Here is a 22577-nt window from a genome sequence, read left to right on the forward strand (position 1 = left end):
TAAAAGAATATTGCATTTATTTACTGTAAACTTACCTCGATACAAAATGTGACTAAACTTTACAATTTAGTCCTTTACTTTTTCCTTTTCCCGATCTACTCCCGAATGTCGCTCTTCTTGATCTATAATAGAAAATTTAACTTATTTAATATTCACATTTATCAAAACAGTCCTTGACCCAAACTTTGGCAAAATTACATTTTTGCCCCTAAACTTTCACAAATTTGCACTTTTTCCCCAAGGCTCGTAATTTATACTTCATCCTATTTTCTTATGTTTTATGACATGATGATCATTTTTCCCTTCTATGACAACATCAAATTCACACTCTAACATGTACTTATGACTATTAGGTATTTTTACCGATTAAGCCATTTTACTCGTTTTCACTTAAAACCGAGTAGCACAAGTTGTCTAACATAATTTAAAACCTCATATTCTATCATAAAACATCAAAATAAACACTTTTCACCTATGGGTATTTTTCCAAATATGAACCCTAACTTAAATTATTGCTAGCATAAGCTTTATCGAGCTACCGGGACTCCGAAAACGTAAAGAACATTAAAAACGGGGCTTGGAATCACTTACTATGGAGCTTGAAAGCTTGAAACAAACCCTAGCTATGGATAACCCTTGAAATTTCGTGCTAATGAAGAAGATGATGAATTTTGTGTTATTTTTCCCTTTTTATTTCATTTAATATCCAAATGACAAAAATGCCCTTCCTTATTAAACTTTCAAAATTTCCATCCATGTCCTATTTTGTCCATGAACTTAGAAATTGGTCAAATTGTTATTTAAACCCTCTTAATTAATATTCCAAAGCAATTTCATACTAAAAAATTCTAGAATGCAAGTTTTGCAAATTATTCGATTTAGTCCCTAATCTCAACTTAAGCACTTTATGCATAGAATTTCATTATGAAATTTTCACACAATCATGCAATCATATAATGAACCTCAAAATAATAATAAAATAAATTTTTCTACCTCATATTTGTGGTTTCTCAACCACTTTTCCGTTTAGGCCCTATTTCGGGATGTTATAGAATCGGTGGTAAGTTTTTGAGCCTAATCTTTATTTCAGGTTTTAGGAAAAGCCGAAACCCCTAAAGGTTAGGGAGACTGTCGATTTGGGCTTGAAGCTCTAAGGTTTGTGATAACTACTTTAGTTTTTATGCTAGTGTGATCTAGAGGCTGCTGATCAAAGGCTTGGACAAGTGGAACGACTGGATCTAGACATAATCGCTAATTTCGGCAAAGGTAGGATCACTAGTGCCTAAGGTTCTATTGGCCGATTATGGTAAGGGGTTAATACGTAGTTCATTTTCGATAGCTAGATTAACGTGTTAGTAATCCTATTGTAGGTAGTTCGTGTGTGGATCTAAATCGACATATAAATGCAAGCAAAATGTGTGTGTAATCGACACCTCTTATAGACTAGATTGGCAAAAGCCGAAAAGCTGATATACTGAAAAACTGATATTTTGAGAACTTGCGAGTGTGCGAAGTGTGATGTGTATGGTAAATTAAAGTGATAAGTCTGTAGAGTGCACGATTTTGTGCATTTCGATGTTTTTGGGCTTAATGGGCTAAAATCGGGATAATGGGCCAATGGGCCCAATTCGGTAAGAAAATGTGGTAAGTGTTTCTAGTCATACGTAAATGGCTATGTTATGCATGAAAACCTTAAGAATAGTTAAATTACTTGAATACCCCTATGTATGGAAAATTACTGTTATACCCCTAGATGCAAAATTACCATTATACCCCTAGGGTTACTTTTGACTGAAATGCATGAAGATCTGATTCCGTATGATGTATGCCATGATTGTATATTTGTTGCATGGGGACATTGGTTATATTATGGAGGAAGCATCCTGGTGGCTATGCCACAATTATCTGATCTGGTGGCTCTGCCACATATATCTGTTCTGGCAGCTCTGCCACGATTATCTGTATCTGGTGACTCTGTCACATTATCTGTTCTGGCAGCCATGCTACATATTTCTGTGGCGTGTAGCGGTTGGGTCGATCAAATAGTCTCCCCACATGGTGAAAGGTTGGTATAGGGGTGCATATGGTTGGATATAGGTTTGGTTTTGTATAAACATGTAATATTTGTTCTGATTTGTTATGAGCCTGTGGCCTTTATTCTGAATTCTGTTCTGGGCTAAGGCCAACTCATTATGTTTTCTGTGGTTTGAACCGATATAGCCTATGGTTGGGTTAATTTACACACTGAGTTTCCCCAAACTCACCTCTTTATTTTCATCCACGCAGGTAATCCCCAACCATAGTGGGCCTGGAGCTATGAGGGATTCGGAATGGCCACACGTTCTGCAAATTCGATTTTTCTTCTGGTGAACTGGACATCCTTTTATTTACGCTTAAGGTTTCGGGTTTTTATATGTAATAAGGCCGCTTAATTTTTTTTAATGGTTTTAATATGTTTTGTTAAGATAGGTATTACTTATATTTAACTATTGAAATTTAATAGCTCTAGGGTGTGTTTTCAAGAACAGTAATTGATTTCAAAATAACACGACAACAAGCAAAGCTTCCGTAATGAAAATATTTTCCAAGATTAATCACTTTTCCTAAAAAGGACTTAATCAAATTGGTTTCCTGAAAATATACATGACGTTGAGGTGTGGCAATGGCGGTGTGCATGTCTAGGATTGGATCCGAAGAGAGTTTGGTACTTAAGCAGTCCGATGGACTCACCTCCTCTTTTTCTGGTTTCCTACCTGGTGTGCAGCTTCCATTCACTTTGACTTATAATGAAATTATTTTTTTTTAAAACACTAAGTAAGTTTTTCTAGATCAACAATATAAAATGTTTTGAACGCCTCGATGTGGCACGTCAGATCCGGCCATAACGTCTAGGCTGAGTTTGGTGTGTTACATTTAGTGGTATCAGAGCCAAGTTACAACAACTCGGCTGTCAAATGGATTTACAAAAATAAAGATTTACAAAAACAAAGATTTTCAAAAACAAAAATTTTATAAAGATTGAAAAAAATTCAGTTTTCAAAATCTAGATCTTTAGAAGGTGGCATTCCGAATCTCCGGCCCAAGCCTGTAAGTATTACTCTGAGCTTTTCTGAATATTTTCCTGAATTATCTGTCTGTACTGAAACCCTACTAGGATACTCTAGATAGGATGATACTGAAACCATAGGAAATTTTTATAAGAGAATGAAACTATAGCTAGACTTCGATCTGCGAAAACAAACTCTGAATTACTGTCTGATTCATAAAACATCTGTAATAAACACTGGAATATTGAATTAATGCATAAAAATTCGTAATCAGATAATACGATATGAGTACAAGATCCACTCATGGAAGAGGCCGTAGACGGGGCCGAGAAAGTGCTCGAGCGGTATCTTCGTCTTTGAGACATATGCCGGCAGCAGATGCACCAGTACCATCGGCAACAGAGGTGGAATGTCATGACCGCAGTGCTGGGGATGATGCCCTATCGCAGGCAATGCTTTGTGTTCTGGAAAGGGTTGCCGGGGCAAGTATGGGCAACGGAATTCGGGGATCCATTTTTGAACGACTCCGGGCTAACGGAGCGGAGATCTTTAGAGGCGTGTCTGGTGTAGCCCCGAATGTGGCGGAATATTGGTTGGAGGCCACAAAATAGATTATGGATGACTTGGACTGCTCTGTGGAGCAGAAGTTGAAGGGAGCCGTATCGTTGCTACGGGACGAGGCTTATCAGTGGTGGCTCACTGTGAGAGAAGGGACCCGGTGATAGGGTAACTTAGGAAGCTGTTTAAGACGGCCTTTAAAGGGAAGTATCTTTGGGCGAGTTATGTTGGCCTTGCAGAAAGGAATTCTTGAATCTGGTGCAAGGAGGTAAAGCATTCTTGAGTATGAAATTTGAGTTTCGAGGTCGAGCCGGTATGCCGTGGGCATAGTCGCTATGGAATATGAGCGAAGTGTGCACTTCGAGGATGGTCTTAGGGATGACCTTAGGGTGTTGATTGCTCCACAGAGGGAGCGGGACTTTGTGGTCTTGGTGGAGAAGGAAAAGATAGCTGAGGAGGTAAAGCGTGTTGAAAAACAGAATCGGGAGAAAGATCAGAACTGTTTTCAGAAGGATTCCGGACCTCCTGGTGGAGCAAATAGAAATGTTAAGAGAGCAAGAGTGGGGGAACCAGTTCGAGCAGTGCCGATGAATGTTGTTAGACCACCAATCTGTGGAGACTGTGGTAAGGTACATTTGGGCGAGTTTAGGAAACGCTTCGGTGCTTGTTTCTGATGCGGATCTATGGAGCATAGAGTTAAAAACTGTCCTCAGAGACCTGATCAGGCTCAAGTTGCTGTACAGAGGGTTGCTCAACCCATGAGAGGTGGACCACAACCACCGAGAGGACGTGGACAAGGTAGGGACGAAAATGGAATTGGTCGAGGTCGAGGGGCACTTGGCAGGGGTGCCGAAAATGCTGAAGCTCAACAGGCAGCGTTGGTGTATGTAGCTCGTCGTCGAGAGGAGGGCGAAGCACCTCACATCATAACTGGTACGTTTTTGGTTTCTAGCATGCCATATACTGCTTTGGTGGATATTGGTTCTACTCATTCCTATGTTGCATGTGCCATATCTGGGTCGTTGGGTGTGCACTCTGAGAAGATTGTGAGTGGGGTATCTGTGCTAAGTCCTTTGGGTCACTCGGTTAGGGTAGACAAACTGTATAGGGATGTACCCTTAGCAACTCAAGGTAGAACTTTCCCTGTTGATATGATGGAGTTACCGTTCGTAGAATTTGACCTTATTCTGGGAATGGACTGGCTTGTTAAGCATAAGGCAACTCTGGATTGTGCTGCTAAACGAATGGTGTTAAGGACCATGGAGGGTGGGGAGGTTATGGTGATAGGTGAGCGAAGGGATTATTTGTCCAATGTGGTGTCAGCATTAAGAGCCAAAAAGTGGATTCGAAAAGGTTGTGAGGCCTATTTGGCATTTGTAAGTTAATCGGAAGAGGAGGGACTGACAGTGGATAATGTTAAAACCGTAAAGGAGTTCCAAGATTTTTTTTTGAAGGATCTTCTGGGATTGCCTCCGAACCGAGAAGTCGAGTTTGGATTCGACTTGTTGCCTGGAACGACGCCAGTGTCCATCGCACCATATAGGATGGAACCGAAGGATTTAGTGGAGTTAAAGGCACAAATTCAAGAGTTGTTGGATAGGGGCTTCATTAGGCCAAGCGTGTCCCCATGGGGAGCACCGGTGCTATTCGTGAAAAAGAAGGATGGTACGATGCGGATGTGACAGCCCGAAAGTGACCCTAGTCGAAAAGCGGTTTTGGGACCGCTAAACCGAGTCACTAAATTTTTTGAGTATGATAGTTACTGTCTAAATATGTGAATAAGCATGTGTGAAAATTTCTTAATTGAATTTTTGCTTAATTATAGGTGAATTTTAGTGATTAGGACTTATGTGAGAAAATTTAGAAATGTGCTAGGCAAATGTAAGGTGGCCTATTAATACATGTGGGAAAATGGTTGTCCTTGCATGTCAAATAACCCCTTTCCTAAGGTGAGTGGCCGGCCATGACAAGGTGATGGGCAAGGAAAACATGTCCTAGACATGTTGGCCTAGTGCATGATGTAAGGAGAATAAAGAAATGAAATTGAAAAAAAAGGAATATGATGAAAACAAAAGAAAAAAAGTGTCTATTCTCTCATTTTTCTTTGCATGGCGAATGTACTAAAAAAGGGGGAAAGCTTGAGAAAATCAGCCATGGGAGCTTACTAGACTAAGGTGTTTTGATACAAGAAGGTATGTTTTATGCCACTCTTGAAAATGCATGCATAGTTTGGAGGATTGGTTCAAATTTTTCCTTGAATCTTGGATCGAAACTAAGTTGTTAGGTGAGTTAAATTTCGGCCAAGAATGTTGTATTTCCTAATTAGTGTTTTGATGTTGTTGTGATGAAAGCATGGAGATGAGTGAGTTCGAATGTTTAACCAAAAAGGAGATTTTTGTGCCATTGAGTTCTTGTTGTTATGTGTGTATGTGCATGAGTATTCGGCCATGCTATAAAATTTATGTTGCAAAATAATTTAATGCTTAATGTGATATATAATAGTACTTGTGAATGAGCTTGAGAGCACCTAAATTATTAGTTGGAAGTGCCGAATGTGGTCTTGGATGAATTTTAAAGAACAAAGAAATTTTGGGTGACTAGAGGTCAAGGACATTCGGCCAAAGGCTTGTGTGCTAGCAAAATTTGTCCTAGATGGGGTAAATGTTAAGTGTTAAATGCAATGGAAATGCTAGATTAATGTTGCACATTCGGCTATAGTTAGGCATGTTTATGATCTCATTTAGACAATTAGACATAAAAAGGGTGGTAATGAGGTTGAAAATTGTTGAATGGCTAGTTGCGTAATGAATGTAGCATTCGGCCATATGGGGTAAAAATGGGTCAAATGTTCGTGAAATAAAACTTTGTGAATTGATGAATTAATGATGATAGTATTGTTGATGTCATGTATATATGTATAAATATTTGGCAAGACGGTTAAACTAGTTAATTTATTGATTAGCTCAAGAAGCTAGAGGGGGAGAATCAAGCAAAAGCAAAGGAAAGAACATCGAATAGCCGAGTTGGAACCATTTTACCCAACACAAGGTAAGTCATTAAGCATATATTTGGTGTTGATTTAAATGATCATAATATATATGCAATTGTGTTTAAATGAGTTGATGTGTAAATGGAAATGTATGTGTATGGAATGATGCCATTGTTGAATGTATAAAGGCAGCAAAATGCATAAGGTATTGGTCTCGGCACTAAGTGTGCGGGTATAAATGGACACGGTGACAAGAGTGGCACTAAGTGTGCGGGTTTAAAATTGTACAGCACTAAGTGTGCGAGTTTGATTATATAGCACTAAGTGTGCGAGCTGAATATATATAGCACTAAGTGTGCGGATTCACTATATGCTCTTGCATTACAATTGGCACTGAGTGTGTGACATTATCGAGTTAATCCCGCATGCGGATCGGGTAAGTACCTTGAGCTCATGACGAATGGGCAATATGTTCATGCTTTCGGGGTTGAGCTTGGTAAGCTTTAAATCTATGTGATGATTGCAATTGTATGATTGTGGTGAAAATGAGTTGGTGTGTAAAAATGCCTCAAATATCTTATTGTATAGAATATGAAATGTGGATGTATGACTTGGTATGAGATTGAACCGAAAGGTCCGAGGAATTATGGTATAGTTTCGATATGGATGGAGTACCTAGCCTCGTTTATTGTCTCATGTTGTGATAATTTTATTAATGGATGGTTGTCGAATGCTTATGACTTCTTGAGTTATAAACTCACTCGGTGTTTTCTTGTCACCCATTTTAGGTCTCTTGGACTCGTGATCGTTTATGCGTGCTCGGAACCGTCGTTGAAGTCATCACACCGGCTGGAAATCTTTTGGTATTGTCTTCGTAGTTGAACTAGGAGAACAATTGGCATGTATAGGCTATTTTGTTTTGTTGAATTTTGGGTTGTAAACGTTAAGCCATGCGAAAATGGCCTGTTTGGTCGGTTGAGTGTGATTCTAAAACCTATAGTTTCGAGCCTTAGAAACCTTAATTTTTACAAGGTGGCCATAGTTTGAATTATGTATGATGAAATAGTTGGCCATGGAAGAATTATGAAATAGTCATTGTTTGCTTTAGTGAGATCTGCCAGCAGCAGTGAGGTGAGATGGAAAAATCACTAAAAATAGTAGAAGTAGAATTAAATAGTGAATAAATTATGAAATTGAACCTTGATGAATCTATTTTCATATGGATAAGAGAAACGACCATATGAGCCGTATTTTAATAGATATTCGAGATTTCGTGAGACAGGGCCAGAACGGTTTCTGGATCCTCTGTTTCGACTTTGAAAATTTACCATAACTTATCCAAAAACAATTAGGAGTCATACCTTATATGCATAGATTCCCCTTTGAGTCTAGTTTCATTAGAAACAAACGGATGAGCATTGGAGCTCTGTACGAGATGATATCCAGGTCGTAATGCGCAAAGGTCAGTGTAGTCGAACTCTGAAATAGGGGTGACTTTAACTAATAAACTGTACTAATTTGCTTGACCAAAAATTCTAGAAAAAAATTTGTAGATGGGATTATGAGTCTAGTTTTAGGGAAAATTTACGGAACTGATTTTCGAGTTCTGGAACTCGAGATATGATTTTTAAGGTGACAGTGACGCAGTTAGCTAGCCTGCCTGGAACGGAAATTAAATATTTCCAAGAGAGAAATAAGGGAAGTAAGCCCGGTAACACCACGTGGTCAAATCCGGTGACGGCCACGGGTTTGGGGTGTTACAGCGGATGTACATTGATTATCGCCAGTTGAACAAACTGATGATTAAGAATAAGTATCCACTGCCAAGAATTAACGATCTGTTCGACCAGCTTAGAGGAGCTTCTGTATTTTCCAAGATCGACCTTCGATCTGGATATCATCAATTAAGGGTCAAGGAGGCAGATTTCCATAAGACGGCATTCAGGACTCGGTATGGTCATTTTGAGTTTCTGGTTATGCCATTTGGACTGACGAACGCTCCTGTAGTGTTTATGGATCTGATGAATCATGTGTTCCAACCATTTTTGGATTGGTTCGTAGTTGTCTTTATTGACGATATCTTGGTATATTCTGAAACTAAAGCGAAGCATGATGAGCATCTCCGCATTGTGCTGCAAGTGTTAAAGGAGAAAGAACTCTATACGAAGTTCAGCAAGTGTGAATTTTGGTTGAGGGAAGTAACCTTCTTAGGACATGTAGTCTCTACTGAGGGGATTAGGGTGGACCCTCAGAAAATTGAATCGATTTTGGAGTAGAAGCCGCCTAGGTCAGTGTCGGAAATACGGAGTTTTCTAGGATTGGAAGGATACTACAGAAGGTTTGTAGATGGTTTTTCTGTGATGGAAGTAGCAAGAAGTAGCAAGAAGCTTTTGAGAAGTTGAAGAAAGTTCTGACTGAAGCACCTGTGTTAATTCAGATGGAGTCTGGGAAGGATTTTACTGTGTTCAGTGACGCATCACATGTAGGTTTGGGCTGCGTGTTAATGTAGGAGGGTAAGGTGGTGGCATATGCATCATGACAGCTTAAGCCTAACGAGGGGAACTATCCTACTCATGATTTGGAGTTGGCGGCAGTGATATTTGCACTTAAGATTTGGAGACATTACTTGTATGGAGAAAGGTGTATTATATACACAGACCATAAGAGTCTTAAGTATTTGTTGACTCAGAAGGAGCTGAACCTTAGGCAAAGGAGGTGGTTTGAGTTGCTTAAGGATTATGACAGTTCGATCGAGTATCACCCAGGCAAGGCTAATGTGGTAGCCGATGCTCTAAGTTGTAGAATCAGATGTCGATCCGAGAGCAATGTTTGCTCATCTGAGTCAGTATGATGATGGCGCTTTCTTTGGTGAATTGCGAGTAAGGCCAACCTGGGTGGACCAGATTAAGGAAAAGCAGTTGGAAGATGAGTCGTTGGTCGCTCGTTTTCAACAAGTTAAGGAAGGGGAAACTTTTGAGTTTGGGTTAAATGGCGAAGGAGTTTTGTGTTTTCGAGGAAGAATTTGCTTTCCGAAGGACTCTGACTTGAGGTAGACAATACTGAAGGAAGCTCATGAGGGACTTTGTGCCATACATCCTGGAGGGAATAAGTTGTATCACAACTTGCGAGAGTTGTACTGGTGGCCTGGGCTTAAATGAGAAGTAACGGAGTTTGTAGGGAAATGTCTGACATGCTAGCAAGTGAAAGCTGAGCATCAATTACCTTCTAGACTGTTGCAGCCAGTGAAGATACCACTTTGGAAGTGGGAGAGGGTAACCATGGACTTTGTGAGTGGGCTGCCTTTGACACTATCGAAGAAAGACTCGGTGTAGGTGATTGTGAATAGGTTGACCAAATCTGCCCATTTCATACCTGTACGTACCGACTTTTCATTTCAAAAGTTAGCAAAGTTGTATGTGGCGGAGATTGTGTGACTTCATAGAGTCCCAATTTCGATTATCTCTGACCGGGATCCTAGATTCACATCTCGGTTTTGGCAAAAGTTGCATGCGTTGGGGACGCGATTGAACTTTAGTACGACTTTCCATCCCCAAACTGATGGTCAGTCGGAAAGGGTTATTTAGATTCTGAGGACATGTTGAGGGGATGCGTGATTGACTTTCGAGGTAGTTGGGAGGATTACTTACCGTTGGCAAAATTTGCGTACAATAACAGTTACTAGGTGAGTATTCAGATGGCACCGTATGAAGCACTGTATGGACGAAGGTGTCGTACACCTAGTTTTTGGACTGAACTAGGAGAGCGACAAGTTCTTGGACCGAGTTGGTAGGCGTCATCGAGGATAAGGTCAGAATAATTAGGGATCAGTTAAAAGAAGCATCTGATAGGCAAAAGTTGTATGCAGATTTAAAGCGTAAGGAGATTGAGTACTCAGAAGGTGATATGGTCTTCTTCAAGGTTTCTCCTTGGAAGAAGATATTAAGGTTTGGTAAGAAGGGCAAGTTGAGTCCGCGGTTCATTGGGCCTTATTGGGTTTTGAAGCGAGTAGGCCCAGTGGCTTATCAATTGGAATTGCCTCCAGAGTTAGACAGGATTCACGATGTTTTTCACGTCTCCATGTTAAGGCGTTATCGTTTCGACCCTGCTCATGTCGTGCTGGTTGCAGATATTGAAGTGCAAACTGATTTGACCTTCGAGGAGGAGCCTGTGCAAATATTGGCTCGAGATGTTAAGGTTCTAAGTAGGAAATCTATCCTATTAGTGAAAGTGCTTTGGTGTAATCATGGCAGAGAGGAAGCTACTTGGGAGCCAGAAGAGGCGAAATTTTGAGGACGAAATTTTTTTAAGGAGGGTAGAGCTGTAACGCCCCAATTTTTGGGAATTCTGTGTATGCTGGCAAAATTTAAATTTTTTGTGTTCTGTCTGCTTGGCGTAGGTTTGATTATGTTAGTGGGCCTCTAGAAGGCCAAAGCTTTAGTTAAAACTCAATATTTTTTAATTAATTTTAATTCCATAGGAAAAAAAGGGTTCTAGTTAACTGGTCTTTTAAGTATTAATTAGGTAAAATAAAACACAAGGAAGCAGGTGGCAAAGTGGCATGTGACGCCACTGGGAAGGCTATAAAAGTGGCGTGTGGATGCCAGGGAGAACCAAGGTTCAAGTCACAATGGGAGCATCTTAAGGGAATTATTTTTTATGTTTAGAAAGGGTAAGTAATGGAACTCAAGTAAAAGACTGTCAAGAGGAGTTCGAGTTGCTCAGGAGATTGAGTAAGGAGGGGATAAGGGAGAGGATTTAGGAGCTAATTAGGGAAAGCAGCATTGGTCGAATGATGGACTCTTGAGGAGCAAGAGTTGGCCGGCCAAGGGTTTCTTTAGGGGGCAAATTTCGGCTAGGTTAAATGCCAACTATAAATTCGGCATCTGGGGGTAAGTTGTGCCATTTTTCTGACCATCCTTCCTCCTCCTCCTTTCTTTACTTTTTCTCTCCATCTACCTTCTCTTCTTTTCTCCATAGCTGAATCCTTCTACCACTCTACTCTACACCACTTTCTTACTATTATTTTTAAGCCTTACAGCCGAATATCACAAAAGCCGAAATCCCGAAAGTTCATATTGTCTGTACCGAATTCTCCTAGCAAAAACCTACTAATTTTTCTTCATCCTTTTTGATCAATTCTTTCTTTTTCTGAACCCTAAACCTCTGTCGACAAAGCCACTACAAAACCCCCATCTTTTCTTCACTGTTACAAAAAAAAAAGAAAAATCAAAAACACATAGTCATAGGGACATAGCCGAATTTTAATATCACTAAAGGCTCGACTTTTGTTATCATTGGAGGGGTTAGATCTGAATTAGAATCGAGAAGGAGTTAATTGGAATCATTGACCTAAGGAATCAGTCGTAAGTTTTTGAGCCTAATCTTTATTTCAGGTTTTAGAAAAAGCCGAAACCCCTAAAGGTTAGGGAGACTGTCGATTTGGGCTTGAAGCTCTAAGGGTTGTGATAACTATTTTATTTTTGATGCTTGTGTAATCTAGAGGTTGCTGATCAAAGGTTTGGACAAGTGGAACAACTGGATCTAGACATAATCGCTAATTTCGGCAAAGGTAGGATTGCTAGTGTCTAAGATGCTATTGGCCAATTATGGTAAGGGGTTAATACGTAGTTCATTTTTTATAGTTAGATTAACGTGTTATTAATCCAATTGTAGGCAGTTCGTGTGTTGATCTCACAAGATATCGACATATAAATGTGTGTATGTCGACACCTCTTATAGACTAGATCGGTAAAAGATGAAAAGCCGATATTTTGAGAACTTGCGAGTGTGCGAAGTGTGATGTATATGGTAAATTAAATTGATAAGACTGTAGAGTGCATGATTTTGTGCATTTCGATGTTTTTGGGCTTAATAGGCCAAAATCAGGATAATGGGCCAGCAGGCCCAATTCGGCAAGAAAATGCGGTAAGTGTTTCTGGTCGTATGTAAATGGCTATGTTATGCATGAAAACCTTAAGAATAGTTAAATTACTTGAATACGCCTATGTATGGAAAATTACTGTTATACCCGTAGGTGCAAAATTACCATTATACCTCTAGGGTTACTTTTGACTGAAAAGCATGATGATCTGATTCCGTATGATGTATGCCATGATTGTATATCTGTTGCATGGGGACATGGGTTATATTATGGAGGAAGCGTCCTGGTGGCTATGCCACAATTATTTGATCTGGTGGCTCTGCCACATATATCTGTTCTGGGGGCTCTGCCACGATTATCTGTATCTTGTGACTCTGTCACATTATCTGTTCTGGCAGCCATGCTACATATTTCTGTGGCGTGTAGCGGTTGGGTGGGTCGAGTAGTCTCCCCACATGGTGAAAGGTTGGTATGGGGGTGCATATGGTTGGATATGGGTTGGGTTTTGCATAAACATGTAATATCATTACGATCATTATGGGCACGTGGGCTTTATTTTGAATTCATTGCTCGGCTAAGGCCAACTCATTCTGCATTTTCGTGGTTTGAATCGATATAGGCTATGGTTGGGTTAATTTACACATCGAGTTTCCCAAACTCACCCCTTTATTTTCATCCACGCAGTAATCCCCAACCATAGTGGGCACAGAGTTGTGAGGATTCGAGTGGCCACACGTTCTGCAAATTCGATTTTTCTTCTGGTGAACTGGACATCCTTTTATTTATGCTTAAGGTTTTGGGTTTTTAAATGTAATAAGGCCACTTAATTTTTCTCGATGGTTTTAATATGTTTTGTTAAGATAGGTATTACTTATATTTAACGGTTGAAATTGGATAGCTCTAGGGCGGGTTTTCAAGAACAGTAATTGATTTCAAAATAACACGACAACAAGCAAAACTTCCGCAATGAAAACATTTTCCAAGATTAATCACTTCTCCTAAAAAGGACTTAATCAAATTGGTTTCCTGAAAATATACATGACGTTGAGGTGTGGCAATGGCGGTGTGCATGTCTAGGATTGGATCCGAAGGGAGCTTGGTACTTAAGCAGTCCGATAGACTCACCTCCTCTTTTTCCGGTTTCCTACCTGGTGCGCAGCTTCCATTCACTTTGGCTTATAATGAAATTATTATTTTTTAAATACTAAGTAAGTTTTTCTCGATCAACAATATAAAATGTTTTGAATACCTCGATGTGGCACGTCGGATCCGGCCATAACGTCTAGGTCGGGTTTGGGGTGTTCCGGTTAAACCTCCATGGGGTTTACAGTCCTGGCGGACTTTCGAAGGATACCATAGCATCTTTCAACTATTGTTTTAATCCTTTTCATCATGATGCCATAGCGTCTTTCAGTCATGGTCTTGCTCATTTCCATCATGATACCATAGCATCTTTTAGCTATGGTCTTACTCATTTAGGCGTAAAGCTTCTAATCGGGTCCATAGCTTAGCCATGATATTTTATTTGCCATTCCCGGCACACTCCATCCATTCCTCCATTCATTGTTCTATGCCTTGATGCTCGAACACTGCAGTGTCCCCTCCATATGGCCTGAAGCTTCTCCTATCATGGTTTGTACTCTGAAATACCATATGATGGTATCTAAAAAAGTCATGCGTTTTTCCCTTATCTAAGTTCGTCTATCCTAATGTTAGTCTCTCCTATCATATTATTCATGCCCACTATGTAGAACATCATCAAGCAATAAACTACGCCAAATAATCATTCAAAAATCATCTATTAATACAATCAACATTAACATGTCAATTTCTCTTAACAACATTTAGCAACTAGAGACAAAGTGCAGATAATCACCTTATTTTCTTATCCTTTGTCCTAGCGGCTAAACATGACAACCATGTCCGGGTTAAACCCATGGTGGTAAATTCTTTGAAACCCAAGAATCCTAAATTATACAAAAGTTTTGATAGTCTTATTCTACATCTTTATTCAGTATCTAATCACAAAGGGAGATACAGAGACTTACCAATTTCTCCATATTCCCATTACCAGCATTAAACCCACACCTCTGCAGCTGCATGTAGGGCCTTCTCCATCCGTGTCCCCCTTCTTCCTTGGGACAACTAAATAAGATGATGCAAAGGAGAAAATAAAATTTATCAACAAGATTCAAAAAAATTCTACCTCTCCTCAAGCTATATATATAATCTTGAGGCACGATCCTCACCAACCATATTCACCATCCATCCTTAATTTAGTCTTCCACTTTGGAACCAATCGGTTCCATCCTAATCGAACTAGATTTGGAATCCAGCTAATCAAAATCTGGCCACTTAAATTTCTATATTACCTAGTAGGAATCCTGAATTTTTCTAATCCTATTAATTTAGTCCTAGATTTTTAAATTTTGGGCTAATAATAATTGTATTCGGGTGTTACAAATCCTTCACCCTTATACAAAATTTTGTCGTGGAAATTTCCTTTCTTGCCAAATCCCCTTAAGATGATATCCATTTTAGTTTCCCTTATCTTAGAAAGTTCCCTGCATATCAACTAGTAGTCACTTCCACTTTTCTTAGGGAAGTGTCACCTCCTTATTACCTTGAACTTTATCCAAATCTTTTCCCACTCATGGACGACTCTACCTTGATTTCATACAGAGCAACTAGTGGGGTGGGGCCACTTCGTCCATATTTGGGTGGATGTTTACTTACACCATTAGCCAGTCATATCTCAATATAGTTCTAATCAGCATTTACGGGGTCATGTGACAGATACTCATTAAAGGATTAGCTTTGGCAGACACTTTTACTTTTTCGGTTATCGAGGGATTTAAGAAAACCCTTTCCTGGCTTGATAGGTGTCATCTATTGAGTCGGTGTAACAACCCATGTTTTAGTGGTGTCGGAGACAGTGGTTTCGAGGCCACAAATCCGACAAGTGAGCCATAAATATTATTATTTAATATTTAGGAGTTAAATGTAGTATTAAAATAAATTTTGAATTGGCAAATTATGTTATTTGAATTAATAATTAAGTTCAAGTGGTAAAACATTAAAGTCAAATGGTTTTAGAAAATGAGGTATCGGGACCTCGTTTCTATAAACTAAACCGTAAATGTTTTATTAAATATTTATGGAGTATTATTAAGGTCGTATTAAAGTTTAGTTAAGAAATTGTGACGTTTAAATGGTTCATTATGTGAAAAGAACTAAATTGTAAATGATGCAAAAGTTAATCATTATAAGTTATTTGTATTAAATAGTTATAAAAGTATGAAGTGAAGGTTTTAAAGTGCAAATATACCTTAATTATTATAATGTACGGTTAGTGGGTGGAAAAATAAGAAATATTATGTATTTAAAATGTTTTAATTAAAGGATTTAATATGTTAAAATAATAATAAAGTAAAAACAATTGAAAGCCAATGTCATCATTTTCATTTTTCATGCTTTTCAAATGAAACCTCCATGGTTGAAGCTTAAGAACATTTGGTTGAGCTTTATTCTATGCATGTAAGTGGTTTTTTATTCGTTTCTTGTTATTTTATGTTTTTGAGATCGTTCCATCTAGGTCTAGGTAACCTGTATCTCCGTTTTCAAAATTGTTAAAGATTTTGAATGTTTCCATTGATGAATCTTTATTATTTTAGATGTTAAATGATAAATTTGAGGTATTAGCTGTTATTTATAAGTACTTTGTGAAGTGATTTTTAATGAATTTAATGATTAGGGATTAAATTGTGAAAATAGTAAAATTTAAGGTCAAAATTGTGAAATGATGATAAAAATGGTCTGATTATGAACCCTATGAAAATTGGCTAGCATGAATCTTTTAACTAAAAATGGTAAATTTGCAAGTTTCAGGTTTAGGGACTAAATTACATAAAAGGCAAAATATTGGGATAAATTTGTAAAATGTTTATAAAAGGACTTAATTGTATTAGAAATAGTATTTAAGTGCTAGAATTGTATTAATTGAATGAAAAATTATTATTTAGATCTAGAAACGAATCAAATAGATCTAAAAAGAATAAAAGCTAATGTGTCGAAATTAATCATCGGTCTCGTTTTACACCTGTAAATGTCGAGGTAAGTTTGAAGGTATAGAACTGCACATACATATATATATATATATACACATAATGTCACCTATGATTTGTGAATGTATAAATGTAACATCTTGAACTCGTATCTGTCACCAGAATAGAGTTACGGAGTATTACCGAAAAATTTAAAACATTAATCATTCATTTCTAAACATTTCATAAATCATACTATAATCCATTCAAATAAATGAATATTGTCCCTTATACGAGCCCTTGAGGCCCTAAAATCACTTTAGAAACGAATTGGGACTAAATTAGAAACGTATAGAATTTTGGGGAAAAAGTTAGAATTTTTCAAACTGCAAGGGTCACATGGTTGTGTGACCAAGCTGTGTGGACATTCGAAGTAGGGACATACGGCCTTGTCCCAACCCGTGTTTGTGCCCATATAACTCTCTGACTTGGGTCACACGGCCAAGCCACACACTCGTGTGCCAGGCTATGTAACCCACGAAATGGCCTCACATGGCCGTGTGTCACGCTGTGTGCCATGCCGTGTAACAGCCTGACTTGCAACACTTTGAAACCTACAGGGGACACGCCCGTGTCTTAGGCCGTTGGGACAAGAAATAAGCCATTTTCAAGTTATTTTTTTCACCCAAATTGTGCACACACATACAATCCATTTGCACCTATTTCAAGCATTCAAATTGTACCTAAAATATGCATAATCAAGCTAGCACATTATGGTACCTATTCATACAACCAATACACCAAAGGGCACCACAATTTTTATGACATTACATACACTCAAACACAATCATAACTTAGTCATTTATCAATTCAATAGTTGCAACCAATTTCCATACCAAATTCTACCAAAATGACCATACCAAAATCACATTCAAAAATACCAAAATGGTCACTAAAATATACATCAACTTGACCATTCCAACATCAAGCACAAAAAGCACCAAAATGCCAAATTATCCACCACCATAAAACCACATATACAGAAACCAACATGACAACTAATTCATTAACTAAAATACCACTTTTACAAGACAAACATAATGGCTATTTCATCAAGCACAAAACACCTATACATGCCATTATAACCATGACTTAAATACATCAAAATCTACCAATATAGCCGATGGATTCCGTGATAGGTCTCCGACGAACTTCCATCCCGAACAAGCTTTTGATTAACTACAAACATAAAAAAAAATTAACACAGAGTAAGCATATAATACTTAGTAAGTTCGTAATTAAAAAACGATGCTTACCAATACAATGATAAGCTTAAAATAAATATGAATCATTCCAACACAACCTTGGCACAAGTCTAAGCGTCACCAACAACCCAAATTAGTTCTTGAACACATAAATTCAATATCAACACATGATAAATTAACTATCCACAAATCATGAATACACATGCTTACTACCTTCCATAGCAACAAGTAACTTGCATCAAAAACTCTTACCAAAGCTTACACAAAGTGGTATCATGATAGTCGTCACCATCCCTTTTCATAGTTGATGGTCGTCACCACCCTTTTCATAATTCAATAGCCGAAGCTATCCCTTTTCATAATTTGATAACCGAAGCCATCATTTTTCATAGTTCGATAGCCGATCATAATTTGATGGTCGTCACCATCCCTTTTCATTATTGATGGTCGTCATCATCCCTTTTCATATTTCGATAGCTGAAGCGATCCCTTTTCATTGTTAATGATTGTTGTTACGCCTTTGAATTTTTTCAAAGCAACACAATTTGATATTATAAGATAATAGCATTTCAGACATAATTTAAAACATTATTTAAACATACGAACTAACATTGAGGATAAATGTAGAAATAGAGTTGATTAGTCTGAAGCTTTCTCTTTGCCTCGACCTAAAGCCGTACGAGGTTTATCTTGACTTAAATGAATAAATTTAATTAATATAATAGTTATTCTATTCAATTCAATCCAAATTCATATTTTTGCAAAATTATGCTTTACCCCTAATGTTTTGATTTCTTAACAATTTAGTCCTTAAGCTCGTAAAATGATATTCATGCAACTTCATCCCTACCAAGTCTAGCCTAATTTCTTATGGGCTCATAACAGCTCATACATTTCATTTTTTTCACAATTTCACCATGAAATTTTCATATTTTTCAATTAAACCCCTAATTGACAAATTCATCAAAAAATCACTTAACAAAAGTTGTTTATCTAACAACAAAGGTTCATTCTCTTCCATCAAACATCACAAACAACATGTATATATTCATGGAAAAACCCTAATCTTTTAAATTTTTTGCAAATTAGTCCCTAGGTTAGCTAGATTAAACTACAACAACTTCAAAAACACAGAAATCATTAAAAACGGGATGAAAAATACTCACATGCAAGCAAGGAAGTGTTGGCTGAACCTTAAACTTCTCCCATGGATTTTTCTTAGGTAAAAATTCTGTGGTAGATAGAAAAATAAAGATGATGACTTAGTTTTCCTTAATTTTACTTAGTTTATTATATTGAATTACATTTTTAACCTTAATATATAACCTTTAAATCACTTAAAAAAGTGTTCATATATGTCCACTCACATTGTAGAAGGTTTAATTACAACATAAACCCTCCAACCATATAATATAATAGCTATTTAGTCCTTTTAGCTTATAGAACTCTAGTTTTACATGTTTTACAATTTAGTCTTTTTTATTAAATTACGTATGCAAACAATAAAATTTCTTAACAAATTTTTTATACGATACTTCTAACATGCTGTAGACATTAAAATAATAATAAAATAAATACTCTCACTTTGGATTTGTGGCCCCAAAACCATTGTTCCGATTTTACTAAAAACAAGCTGTTACAATATATGTATGATGTTTAATGTATGAATTGAAAATCAAACTATCGTATCTGAATATAAAGTGACAAAGGATTTATTTGAAAACTATTAAATAATTATGAAATACAATATATGTGATTTTGGAATGATTATCAAATGTTACAACATGTGTATTGAGAAATATGGAAGTGCCTCTGATTCATGAAAGTTATAATTTTGTTAAATCGCCCGTTTGGACATAGTAAATGATTAGGATACGATTGGCATAAAAATAGGGCTAGAATGCGCGCTTGTACGAGATTTTCACCTCAGTGCCCCTGTATACACTTTGGTGTCCCTTTTTGCACATTTGTGCCCCTGTCTGCACATCACTGCTCCTGTTAAGCATCTATGATGCCTCTGGTGTGGTGTACTTGCTCGAGTATCCGAGTCAAGTTGCTAGTTCATCGGGCTAAATGTGAATGGAATTTAAAAAATTGTTTAAATGATAAAGGCTAATGTATAGTAAAGACATTAGTAAATGTTAAATGTTAAATGTTAAATGAATTACTTGATTATATGTGAGTATCATTGGATTGATGAGTATTTGGTTAGAGATAGATGTTTATACACATATATGTATGAGTTTGGATTGGATTATTACAGTATAGGAAGCATATGATGAACCGGGCCAAGATTAATCCTATAAATGCTTTGTAAATGAATAATGTATGATTAATCTATTTATTTAACTTTCAATATTTTAGTAAAAGTAAGTGATTCGGGGTGATATGTTTATATGAAAGTTTGAAACAAAAGAAGAACTACGTAATGATTATATGTTAAATGTGTAAGTGTTATGGTAAGAAAAATGTTTAAGTTAAATAGTTATATGAAGTACTTATAAGGAAAAATATATACATTTATATGTAAGGCTACACCAATTATCCATGAGAGGTGTAGTGAATAGAAAATGAATGTTAGCCTATATTATAATAAAATTATACATAGTTGTTTATTCTAATTTGTTAGCAGTTAAGTTACCTTATACAAACTTACTGAGCATTATTGCTTACGTTAGTTGTTTTCTCTTCCTGTAGATGATCGGATGGTTTGATTTGGTTGGAAGCTTTTCGGAGACCTATCACACTATTCAATAGTTAATTCGGTAGTTTTTGAGTATTTTTGGCTAAGGTTTATAATGGCATGTACAGGGTAGTTTATAATAATGTCTATAAATTATTGGTGGACTTATCATGCTTGTTTAAGTAAGTCATTATGGTCACTTTTATATGTTTGTACATAAGGTTCCTTTTATGGTATGTTTGAATGGTTTAAATTGGTCATTGATGGAATGCTTTAGTTGTAACAGCCTGTTTTCGGGTAAAATCAGAACAGTGGTTTCGGGACCACAAATCTAAAGTAGAAATATTTGTTTTACTATTTCTTTAAGGTGTAACACCCCTTACCCGTATTCAATGCCGGAACAGGGTACTAGGCATTACCAGACTTACACACAAGCAAACATGTATTACTAAGCCAAGAATTTTCATCCAAATTAAAACTTTTTGCATTTAATCATAAAGTCCCTAATACAAGCCTACGAGGCCCAAAACATGCATCGAAAGTGGTTCGGGACTAAACCAAGAATTTTAGAAAATTTTGCAACAATTAGAAATTTTTCCACTAAATAGGGGTCACATGCCCATGTGGATATGGGACACGCCTGTGTGGGCAGGCCGTGTGGTCACACACGCCCGTTTCCCAACCCCGTGTAACTTTCTATTTGTCACCCATGAACAAATTGAAGACATATAGCCAAGTCACACGCCCGTGTGCTAGGCTGTGTGGTCGATTTAAAATTTATGATTTTTTATAATATAGGTGCAGACTTCATCCGGGACACATGCCTGTGTCCAAGGCCGTGTCATCCATATGGCTGACACACATGCCCGTGTCTCTACCCATGTTCTTAATTCTAAGCATTCTGTTTTGCAAAAATTAGGGTGTAGGGGACACACGGCCTAAACACATGCCCGTGGGGCAAGCCATGTGTCACACACGGCCTAGAAATATGCCTGTGTGCCTACTCGTGTGGAGAAAAATAAGGCTATTTACCAAGCCATTTTTCCACCCTTTGTTGCACACACCTACACAACACAACATAGCACCAATCCAAACATTATATACGACAAAATCAACCACAACCACGACATCAACACATCATTCACATGTTACCATCTATCATGCACAAACATCATATACTTATCAACTCAATTCATGTAAATTTCCACATCCATGGAAGGCATCATCGTATAAATTACTTATACCAATAGTAGCCAATTTCAAATGGCTTTATACAAAAAGAACTTTCAACCAATATAAGCCAACACATTTGGCCAAATCAATTATGACACATAACAAAATGACCATGTCCCCTATACATATCATAACTCAAAATATTGAAATCATTGGTACCAAAATAATTGTAGATAGTGTGAGTGGATCTCCGACGATCTCTGAATCCTGAGCTAGCTTGGTGACACTAGAAGACAAGGGAAAGGAAAGAGGAGTAAGCTTTATAGCTTAATAAGTTCCTATGCAAATAATAAGCATCATAACCACACATCTAACATACGATTAGCATGATAAAAATTAACATGAATGATATCAAAATCTTTAGTCTTAACTTACTCAATCATAACCTTACCAAGGGTTCATCACTTATCGAGCTCATTACGTATGAGTTTTACGTGCATACCTATACCAACTCGAAAAATACCATAGTCTTTCACAACTTTGACATTCCCGTTGAACACTCGAAATATTAATAGATACTCGAAAATCTTGCACATAAGTGCCATACATGTAGCCAAAGATACCTCACATCTCATAATACATATAGGCTCATTTTCAAGCTACTTACGGACTGCTCATACAACTTGTCAGTCAGGATGTAGTTACACAGTGCTGCTCACACAAGCTGTCAGGTATTTACAACTCATACCGGACTACCCAGTCACTGGTAGGACATACAAGGCCAGCACCCGGATCACATATACACATGGGTTCCTAGTGACATGTCACTTGTATCCTATTCTATTCTTAAGGTTCAACCAGGATTTCTCGCTTGTTGAAACTTTGTCGAATACATCCAAAGAGTCAATCACAATTCATACAATATTAAAGCATTTAAA

Source organism: Gossypium arboreum, chromosome 12 (genome assembly GCF_025698485.1).
Source record: "Gossypium arboreum isolate Shixiya-1 chromosome 12, ASM2569848v2, whole genome shotgun sequence".
Classification (NCBI taxonomy): Eukaryota; Viridiplantae; Streptophyta; class Magnoliopsida; order Malvales; family Malvaceae; genus Gossypium; species Gossypium arboreum.